General features: G+C 34.1%; 1 protein-coding gene across 5 annotated transcripts in view; it reads left to right on the top strand.

The window, feature by feature from the left end:
• Nucleotides 1-12,172, top strand: part of LOC106109056 (trichohyalin) — a 60,758-nt gene that overhangs the window by 31,143 nt on the left and 17,443 nt on the right. The gene's annotated exons all lie outside the window — the stretch shown is intronic.

Below are 12,172 nucleotides of genomic sequence, written 5' to 3'. Positions count from 1 at the left end.
TTCCGAATGGCGTCATTGTTAAGGGAAAATAATAAATTCAAATAAGTTGATGAACACATTTATGTCACAAAGAATTTTTTATCTGTCAAAATATCTCAACACAATCGACAACTTTCACTGTGAAGTTTTTCTTTTTTTGTTATTTGTTTTTATGTTTTTAAACGGGTTTTTGCTCAGCGGGTGACAGCAGCAATTCGAATGTTTTCTTTTTAGTTAACTTTATGGTTGAAATGATTGTACTTTTAACGTAGATTTTTACAGAAACTACGTGAAATTTACGTTAATTGAAAATTACTTTGAAAACCCTATTTTGAAAATCTGTATTTAAAACGAATTTTGAATATTACCTACATGTCCTCGGTGTCGTTACGGTGGAAACGTCGTGATGTCACCCCGCGGTGCAGTCACAAAGGCCTAGTCACCTAACTTAGGTTAGATTCCGAGCTCTCATTGGGGACGTTGGGGACGTATAGTGAGCTGGTGAAAAATCTAATTGTCGATATACGTGTAACTTTGTCAGAGGTAAAAATGTGTTATTTCTATCTTTAAAAGATTTAAATCCTGATACATAATAAGTATTAATCTAAGTTTTTTTTTTAACATAAGGTGGCAAACGAGCAAGCGGCCACCTGAATCCGCCAAAATGGCGAAGCGACCGCTACCCATAGACATTCGCAGTTGCAGATGCGTTGCCTACTCTTATCCGACGGAGAAGGAGACGCACATAAAGAGGATATTTCCCCTTCCTATGCATCTCCTCCACCGTCAAATCCACTTCCCCTTCCCATCCTCTCCTTATAAGAAAAGTTAACTTTGTTTTAACTGTCTATTGCCTAACTCTGTTAACATCAAGTCTGTTAATAACAGTGAGAGCGGGCACACATGAGACTAAACTATCGGTTGTACGATTGTCGATTGTTTTGCATTTAACTGTTTAGTTGCACGACTAAAAATCGAGTAGTTTGCGCTTTCCATATAAGTTCTTTGGAATCACAGCGAGACTAAACAGTTGTCCGATGGTTAGTCAAAGGTTTGCATTTAATTGTTACTATTTCACGTTCATATTAGCTGTTTGTATCTCAGTCCTGACTGGACCTTGGAATAATTCATATCTTGTTATAAACATCTGAAGCATGTGAATTGTGCTCGCAAAATAAACTTAAAATGAAATACGAGTATTACAAATTTAATATATTTCCAAGTTTTTAATGGACATAAATTCACTAAGTGCCGATTCCTCTGTATTTAGAGACCGTTTAAGTAAAGTTTAGAATGAAAGAATCTTCACTAAGGGACTTCATTAGTGAATCATCTCGGAGTATGGTAGTTAATCTTTGATTCTTAAAAATTTGTATAATTTATTTTAAAAACACACAAATTTGATGTTCTAGAAACTGAACACAACTCTACGTAAATCTTACTTTTTACTAATATTATAAATGTGAAAGTTTATTTGTATGGATGTATGTTTGTTAGAGTTTGTAGCCTAAACAGCTGTACGGATCTCGATGTAATTTGTCATAGATGATAGTACACATAGGCTAGTTACTTTTTTAATTCCACGCAGACGGTGTCGTTGGCGAAAGCTAGTTACAAATAATTACCTTATCAAATTATCGCACTTTATCGTTTGCACTTTATCGCTTCTAATTGTAAATCTAGAGGCTATATTTATATCAAAATGAGGTTAAAAAACATCGAGGTAACAAGTAATTTAACGAATTATCAAACCAGATTTCTTTATACTTCTAGATATACCTGTTTCTTACTAACCTTCTATTAGCATATTAAATATGTATGTGGGCTTATCGGTCATCGAACCTAGCGATAACATCGTTAGTAAAGATTACAGTCAGCTAGGACTTTTCTCTTGTACGGTGTAATTTCTTCTTGTAATTTGTTGTGAAGAAATTGCAGAATTACTCGTATATGAAACAAGAACATTATTTGCATAACATGCTTGTTTACTTATGTTGTAAAAGCTGAGAGTTTTACTGTGTGCTATATACAGGTGAAAACTACCACGTAGAGTGTCTTTAATATCAAAAGAAAAATTCTAGATTTCGGGAAGATGATGTATTTGTTGCGGATAACGAAAATCGCTTTTAAACATTTTAGTCTGTCAGTCTGTCCGCAACCCGCTAGTTTCGGGTAATCTCCGAAACGACCGGACAACCGGACTTTTACTGAAGTGTAGCTGACATTGACGGGGATATTATATGCTACTTTTATCTCAATATTGCGTAGACGAAGTCGCGGGCAAGCCAGTATTCAAATAAGTCATAATATGAAATCTAATACGAGTTTTTACTTACATTAAAATAAATCATATTATAAAATTTACATAAAAGTAGAATTACTGGCTAAGCTTTCGCTTCTAAATCAATATTAACGTATGCAAGCTGCGATACGAAAGTGACCATACGGAGTTGTGACGTCACGCACCGATTACGTCATCACATTTTATATCGGTCTTATAAGATTTATCCAAGTGTACGAAGAGATACATTTGAGTATAATGTTTCAATTATTCTAGACTTCTTTACTATATAAAGAGGAAGATATTTTTATATGTATGGAAATAACTCAAAATCCACTGTCATCAGGATGAGTGTTCCGAACAGCTGTTAGGAACAATCGTCGAGTTTCGTCATCGGAACACATGACAGTCCGCCAGGTACCACGTCTATGGCTGGCATTCCACAAACGTGCGGTTTTGGAGAAACTTTTTTCTCTGCACAGCCGCGGTGTAGAATGGTCTGTCCTCGGCGGTATTTTCAGAAGCAAGCCTACAATTTCCTCAAAGGCCGGCAATGCGTCTGTAGGTTCTCTGGTATTGCAGACGTTCATGGGCGTCATTGACCACCTTTGTGTTCCCGACGCTCGTTGCTCCCTTCTCTTATAAAAAAGTTACGTTATCACTAAGTAACATAGGTTATATTTTTAACTATTTTTTAGTTTCACGTGAACGAAGTCGCGAGCTACAGCCAGTTTTTATAAGCTTCGTTTAATCTATAGGTATTTATTTGTTCGTAGTTACCTTTTCCTGTGTCTATGCCTCCGTAAGCAGGCGTTCACCTTCGATGTCATACCTAACGGGTACGAACCTTTTGTGGCAGTGACCCTTTAATGGCCGGTATCGACTTTCGCAAACTTGACACAAATACATTAAAATGTTAGCATATGTAAAATTGACATACGATAATTAAAATAAATGTAACTTGTTACTATGTTTACCTTGTAAGCTTTATTTGCGTATAAATTACTAGCTTTTTTCCTTGTTTTTTTATGTCTTATCTTTGTTTTTTTCTATCTGTATCCATCTATACTATATTATAATAAAGCGTTAACACACGCTTCTTTGTTGCCTAAGATGTCAGCAATTACAGCATATTTTTGAATAATTCTTTTATTAATAAAAAGCCCTAGACTTACGTCACGCTTTAGGCTATATTTTTTCACGCTTTTAAACTTAAGGGGTAAATATTTTTGATAAAAACCCTAACGTGGGAAAGAGACCATAAGTTGCTGCCAACATCAAGGAAGCAATATTGCCATAGTAAAAATTGGTATTTTGACATTTACAATTGAGAATTTGACAAATGTAAACAATAAAATAAAGTTTTTATAGTTGCATGCGGGTGAAACCGCACGGGAACAGCTAGTTGATTATAATAATTAAATGTATATTTTAGTTTTTGAATTTTGTATTTACGTTTACCCGAAGCTGTAATGGTGAAGGAAAACATCATGATGCCTGCACATATCGAGAATTCATGATATGTGTGAAGTCAACCCGCAGTGCAGCGTGGTTATCTATGACCTAGTCACCCCTAACTTAGGGTTGGCTCCGAGCCCCTTAGTGAGGGGTTTAGTGATGATAATGATATAAAGATAGTTGTATTTCAAAAACGAACAATGACGTGTAATTAAAAATTGAGTATTGAGTTAGTTTTAGCTACCTTAGATAATTTACAAGGAAAGTGAAACTTTTAACAGTGGTAGTGCCCGCTTTAAAATGTTAGCACGAATGGGCCGGCACGCCCGGTGTAATACCACGACCACATAGAAGACAGGTGTGAAATGGAAACAATTCCGCGTTTCGTCTGATGAGTGTGGTGCCGGAGGCCTAATTTAAGTCCCTTTCTCTTTACCACCCTTTTCTTATAAAAAGAGGATGGGAAGAGGAAGTGGATTTGACAGTGGAGGAGATGCATAAGAAGGGGAAATATCCTCTTTATGTGCGTCTCCTCCTCCGTCTGATAAGGATAGGCAACGCATCTGCAATTGCGGATGTCTATGGGTAGCGGTCACTTCGCCATTTTGGCGATTTCAGGTGGCCGTTTGCTCGTTTGCTACCTTATGTTATAAAAAAAAAAACTTATATAAGGGAAGCATTAGGTTTAGTAATTAAACTATTCAATATAATTAAATACGTTGATGCGTGATGTGAAATTAGCTAATTAATTGCACATTTCTTCAAGTTTCCGGCTTTCATTTCGTACGTACAAAAAACATCAACGCGCTCGGCTGTGGATAACGACTTATTAACGTTTAGCGTTATTGCCTTGACGTGACTTAAATCATTATTAAATTTGAATTATTAATAAGCAAATTAAAAGTGTAATGATGTGTTCATTTTTAATTTTAATAATGTGTGAAGTAAGTTTTCTACATTTCATAATGATTTATTTATGATAAACGAGCTGTTGCCCGCGACTTCGGCCGCGTGGTATTAGAAAACATACAAACTATATGAATTACAAAAAGTTACGTATCCCTCGGGAACCGGACATTTCTCGGGGATGAAGCTTATCCCATGTGTACTCCAGACTTTGTTTTACATCTGTGCCAAATTTCAATAAGATATGTTGAACCGTTGCAGAATGATCGAATAAACATTACAAAACTAAATTAATGAAACCCACGGGATCCGTAACTATTCCCGGGATAAAAAGTAGCCTATGTGTTTTTCCAGACTATGTTGTAAACCTGTGCCAAATTTCATGAAGATCCGTTCAGCCGTTTGGGCTACAAACGCTAACAAACATCCATCCATCTATCTATCCATCTAAACTTTCGCATTTATAATATTAGTAAGATTAAAATTGTGATTAAATTAGCTGTTGTGTATACTTATATGAATAAATAAATAAATAAATAAACATACAGAAAAAAAACTATACGAATTGAATGATTATCAAAATATGTAGATGATATCTAATTTACTTAAATTAAATCTTGCAGCTCTTATAGTGTCCCTTAGGGTAAATTTAATACGTAAATCTACACTAAAGATTTGGTAGACTGTTCTCTGTCATTGTTTTAAGAGTCATCTTATAACATCTAACTAATCTAAGTAGTATTATAAATGTGAAAGTTTGGATGGATGTTTGTTAGAGAGTGCTAGAGAAGCTCAGCATCAAAGGGCGACTAAACAGTTGTGCGATAGTTCAGTTAAAGGCTAGAACTAATACGAGTTTCAGTATCATTACATAACAGTTAACAACGTTAACGGTCTGTCTGGTAACGGTACACGACCTGCGTATACTCCGGCAATTTTACGTATATTAGTGTTTACTGCGCTTAATCTTGTGTGTGACCTCTATATCTAAACACCGGCTAAAACATTGGTTATGTCTTTTTTCTGCACATTTTGCACACAACGTAACTAAAATAAACAAATTGTTTACGGAGTTTTAAATATACTGAGAGGAATTTGTCGAAGAATGTTTCTTTTTATAGAGGAAAAAATAAAACAGAAATAACAAGTGTTATGTAACAAAAGTGTTTATATAAAAATGTATTTTAAATATCGATTACCATATTGTAGGGATTGACAGATTATCATTTCCAGCTCACTATACATACGTTTCCATTGAATGGCTCGGAGCCTACCCTAAGTTAGGGTGATACGCCATAGTCATCCACGCTGACCAACTGCGGGTTGACATCACACATATATTTGAATTTCTTTGCCGATATGTGCAGGTATTATGGTTTCCTTAACCGCAAGAACGTCGGGTAAATTATGTAAATACGAAATTCGAAAATCACATTGGTACGGCAGGATTCCAACCCAATACCTGTAGACAAGTCAAGTGCTTAAATCCCTGAGTTGCCGACGCTCTTGACAGATTAAGCACATTTAATAGGGAATGTATTTCGCGTTCATATATCATGTACTTAATAACTTAACCATATTCTTTTTTACAATACTTTATTCGTTCAGAACAATAAACACAATACCTTTAGCGTGAATACAGACTAGGTCAATGCCCTAAATCCTTAGACAACGTAGTCTATACTTCTATACTAATATTATAAAGAGGAATGATTTGTAATTTTGTATGTTGATTCACGCTAAGACTAGTGGGCCGATTTTACAAATTCTCTCACCATTAGAAAGGTAATTTATCTGTGAGTAACATAGGCTGTTATATTCATGCGGGTGAAGTCGCAAGCTACAGCTAGTTACTAATTTTAAAATACTTTTTAAAGTTGTTTTTTAAGAGATATCGAATTCAATTGCGAATATAATTCAATTCAATTTCTTGTATCTAGGATATTAGGTCTGCGTATAGATGCCTTTGTTCTCTGAACCAAGAGAACATCAAATGTCAGTTAATTTAGAAAAGGTTACAACTTGACATACATACTTTTTGTTTTGAAATTTCATAGTTATAACTATATCATACTAGATGTTCCCGTGCGGCCTCACCCGCTTACATTATTTACATTTATCGAATTATCAATTGCAAATGTCAATCAAAATGACATGACATGACAAACCTCGGCAATCTTCCTTCCTTGATGTTGGCAGCAACTTATGGCCTCCCTCCCACATTAGGGTTTTTATCCAATTTATTTACCCCCTGCTTAGGGGGTATTCATATTTTAATAACGTGAAAATATATAAGCTATAGAGTGATGTAAGTGTAGGGCTTTTTATTAATGAAAAATGTATTCATAATTATACTGTGATTGCTGACATCCTACGCCACGAAGTAGTGTGTGTTTACGCTTTATTATATTAGTATATACTCGTAGTATAGATATAGGTAATGCAAATAAAACTATATTAAAGATCGCTTCTAAAAGTTTTTGAACATTACTCGGCAGAGTAAACTGGCAAAATTGGCCGTAGTAATAACGGCCAATGACCCCAGGCTTGCGGTAGGAGCGAATTTTAAAACAATTGACTGAATACCGTTGTTGATGCATTTTTTGCCAACTTCACCTGACAGCGTAACCTTGATGTTGAAAGATAGACTCCAAAGTAAACGATGTAAGGATTGAAAATGAGTTTCCAGTTTTTAAAAGACCTCTTTAGTAATAAAGAATCAGCGTGGAATTGAAAAAAATAAAGTTAGTGTCCTATGTTTTCCAGACTATCCTCTACGTCTATGCCAAATTTTAATGACATCCGTTCAACAGTTTAGGCAACAAATTTTAACAAACATCCATCCATCTAAACTTTCGCATTTAAATCTATTTATCTTTATTTTTATACCACGTATTTATACTTTATATAATTTATAAAAAAATGTACATTAGTTACTAGCTGTTCCCATGCGACTTCATAATATCCGCATAGAATTATAAATATTTCATTTTATTATTCACATTTGTCAAATTGTTAATTACAAATGTCAAAATGATATGACATGATGTTAAAACGTTAAACGTTAAACCTTGTTTCCTTGATGTTGGCAACAACTTATGGTCTCTTTCCCACATTAGGGTTTTTATCCAAAATATTTACCCTCAAGTTTAACGGTGTGAAAATATATAGCCTAAAGCCTGACGTATGTGTAGGGCTTTTTATTAAAAAAGAGAGTTATTCAAAAATATGCTGTAATTGCTGACATCTTAGGCAACAAAGAAGTGTGTGTTTACGCTTTATTACAATAGTATAGATTTCCGAGTCAATTTATTAAAAAAACAATAGCTAAAATTCAGAACGTATTTAAATATGTTTATGCGAAGTAAAAAAAATATAAACAGCTTATATGAGAATGTTTTAACCGTGTAACCTAAATTAGCCGCGAATCGCTTTATTTCTCTATTCAAGTTGCATTGTTAAGCCGAGAGTACTAAGTTATTAACATAATTGTTAATTATTCCATTATTGTTCAACAAAAACTTCTTACAATGGTCGCTATAATTTGTTTATTATGTAGACCACGGGACTATTTTCTATTCATTGTATACGTTTGAGAAAATATAATTTGTAGGCCAATTTCTTATTCTATTGTCAAAAGTAAACATTAGAAAAAAATCGGAATCTTTGCTTGACTGCTAAAGGGCAGAATTATTTTGACATATCTATCTAAATCTTAAAAATGGACAGTTTAAACCGGATATATTAATCCAAGTACAATGGCACAGATTTTCTAAAAAAGTTAAGAGTTTAGGCACTCTATAGATTATTAACGAGTGTCGGTGGCTCAGTGGTTTAAGCACTTGACTTGCAATCTACAGGTCTTGGGTTCGAATCCGCCATGTACCAATGTGATTTTCGATTTTTCTAATTTTCATATGTACATAATTTACCTGACGTTCTTACGGTGAAGGAAAACATCGTGATGCAACCTGCATATTTCGGCGAAGAAATTCAAAGATATGTGTGAAGTCAACCAACCCGCAGTGCAGCGTGGTTGACTATGGCCTAGTCACCCTAACTTAGGGTAGGTTCCGAACCCCTCATTGAGGACGTATAGTGAGCTGGTGATGATGAAGATGATGATAGATTTATATCAAGCATTCTTCTAAAAGGTGTGAACTCTAAAACATTTAAGTTACGCTTTCTAATATGAGCAATACATCTGTAATAACTTAGAGCATAAACACTACTTTGACATGACTTATCACTTCAACAGAATCTTGTAAAAAAAACGTGAGATTCATCATAATATGGCCTCCACTGTCCTTCATGTAGAGATAGTAGTATTGTTCAAATACTTCGCTATAAGTACAATCGGGAAATCTGTCAGTGTTACACCTTTAAAGATTCAGTTGCTTGTATATTTTGTACGCTTTGAGAGGACGCGGAATAATAACCAATAAGAACCTTTTAAATATCTGTATGAAAAGGTCGAGCACTAGTAAACGGCTAATGTCTTTTTATTATTATCCCGTCTTTTGAACTCGCTACCTTGTTATTTGTAACTAACTGTTGCTCACGACTTACCCTGCGTGAAAATAAAAAGTATTAAAAATATCAGTCTATGTTACTCAAAAATATTACCTTTCTAATGGTGACAGAATTTTAAAAATCGGCCCAGTTATTCAGGTATTTCAATGCATACAAAAATACAAATTTTTCCTCTTTAAAATATTAGTATCGATAAGAGGCGGAGTTGGTCTCGCGAGGACAGAAGCTATTTTGTTTGTGAAACATCGTGAATGTCCGTGACAGTACATAAATCAATTAGAGAATACCGTGTGAAATAAACAAACGTGCAAATCTTTTACAACAATCTGTTGACAGCGTTGACAAAAAACGCTTACCTATTGTTTTTAAACTGTAGATACATTGACAATTATGACACAAGAAAATATACAATGATATATTGTTAATTAAAACCAACATAAGTGAGATAACATTAATCACTATGTTAATTAATTTTAAATGTAAAAACTCACACAGGCTTCACACTTCAAGCTTCACGTTTAGTAGTAATTTAACGTCTCTGGCTACTTCGCATACTTCGTTTACGCAGATTTTTTTAAGTTTTTTTTTTATATTTATTAGACAAAAGCATAAATTTAAAAGTACAATAAGAGACGTTATAAGTGGTACAGAAACCCACAGTGTAACCACTGGTCGCTTAGTTTATAGCATATGAAAAATAATAAAGAAACTTAGACTATTTTACTCAAAAACAACGCTGTTTTTCAACGGTGAAAGAATTTGAAATCAATTTGAAGTCATCTATCACATCCCCGCGTACTTCTACCTTCTACCAGATATCTTTCAGTCAAAGTCCCAACGAAATCCTAATAAAAGTAGCGTATAATATGGCTATCCATGTCAGCTGCCCTCCAGTGAAAGTCCCATCGAAATCGGCGAACTAACGCGGCTTGCGGATGAACAGACAATTTTTAAACGCGATTTTCTTTATCAACAACGCAAATAACATCTTCCCAAAATCTGGAATTTGTTTCTTGATTTACAAATTGATACTCCAATTTTATTATATGTATAGATTATGTTTGTACACTTGACCGATTGTCTGACACAAGAACATAAATATTTTTCAAATGTTAACGGTTTCTCTTAACATTATGGTTACACTATGGCCAAAAAAGTAGTACGTACGGCTGCTGGTTTAGCAAAGAATTTCTAGGAGATATTTGACTATAAAAGGAAAACAAAATTGTTACAGCAGTGACTATAATCGCCGAAGAAAACTTTACGTGTTTTTTTATAATAACACTTACAAATGCAATTTGAGTAAATTACATTTGAAGTCATCGCGAGAAATAAGAATATACAGAGATGAATATGTTAGTACTCTAAAATAGACCGTATTATCAAATAGTGTTAAGAATAAAAATGCCATGCAGTGAAAATATTGTATAATAGAATCACGTAGTTGGTACTTAGCGTTAAGAATGATTTGCGTTCGTTTGGCCAATTACGTGTTTTTTATATTTGTTTTTGTTGATAACCTTCCAGTTACTGGCTAAAAATCGACAACAATACTTCTAGTAAAAAGCAAATAAGGTAAAATTGAATTAAGAATTATGAATACATTTTTAATGAGTGCCAGTGTGATTTTTAGCTTTTATCTCATTACAACTGTAATTTCTTTCTTCACTTATCATAAACTAGCTTTCGCCCGTAACTCCGTCCGCGTGGATTTAAAAAAACAAAAGTGAGTAGTTATGTGTTCTTCCAGACTATCCCCTACGTCTATGTCAAATTTCATCGAGATCCGTTCAGCCGTTTAGACTACAAACTATAACATCCATCCATCTAAGCTTTCACATTTATAATATTAGTTAGATTTCATTTAGATTTTTGACTTAATAATTATCTGTTTCTCTTACCTCTCAACTTTATAAGACGTAAGTAAGTTTTAAGTTTAAAAGTGGAAATAAACGGTGCTATAATACAATATTTTTAAGTTCTAAGTTAGCTGACTTTCGCTGTATTTTGCAAATTAAAAAAGGTGTCAAGGTTTGCGAAATACTGAGGCAAAACGCGCGTGAGAGAATTTATAAACACTAACAAATCGTCTCTCATGCTTATAGCAATCTGTACCAACTTCTGTCCATTCGTAACAAAATCACGTACGATAATAAATATTGTAGACAAATCACAACAATGCTCTGTGCTTTATAAGGAATACAGGGTGATTCTTAACGGACGGATCAACGGTTTTGTGGAGGTAGAGGACCTCAATAGCTATAATTTAAACGCAAAGTTTGCTGCCTGATTTACTATAGTTTTAGAGTTTTTTTTTTTTTTTTGTAAAAAATATCGGAAAATCCCGAGTTAAATTTGACCGTACGTCCAAAAGGTCCAGTGGCCATTTTTTTCTTAGCCTATTAATTAGGCTTGTTAAAGAAATACCGTTAAGAATCACCCTGTATTAAAATGTCTACAAACGATTATACTTAAAGTTAGATTTAAACGCCATTTATCTAACCCTTAGTCAATAATTTTCTTCTCATATTAAATATTTTCGTATACGTAATATATTAAGAACTAGCTGTTCCCCTGCGGCTTCACCCTTAATTATAAAAACTGCATTTTATTGTTTACATTTGTTTTCTCAATTGCAAATGTCAAAATTACCGTTACCATACCTTGCGTCCTTAATAATAGCAGCTTGTCTATGGTCCCTTTCCTACATGATGGTTTTCTCTAATTTATTTACCACATAAGTTTAATAGCGTGAAAACATATAGCCTTAAGCGTGACGCAAGTGTACGGCTTTTTATTAAAAAAGGAGTTATTCAAAAATATGCTGTAATTGCTGACATCTTGGGCAACAAAGAAGTATGTGTTTACGCTTTATTATAATAGTATAAATGCAAAAAACATATGACTCAAAGATAGTAAACGGATTTTTTTGTGTGTACAATTAGGGAATCTGACGGTGTTCCGCCATAAAAGCTACTGTTAATACGCTTTGTACGTATTAAGACGACATAGCGA

This window comes from Papilio polytes, unplaced genomic scaffold (genome assembly GCF_000836215.1).
Source record: "Papilio polytes unplaced genomic scaffold, Ppol_1.0 DF824269.1, whole genome shotgun sequence".
Classification (NCBI taxonomy): Eukaryota; Metazoa; Arthropoda; class Insecta; order Lepidoptera; family Papilionidae; genus Papilio; species Papilio polytes.
This window is presented reverse-complemented; position numbering and strand designations above follow the sequence as displayed.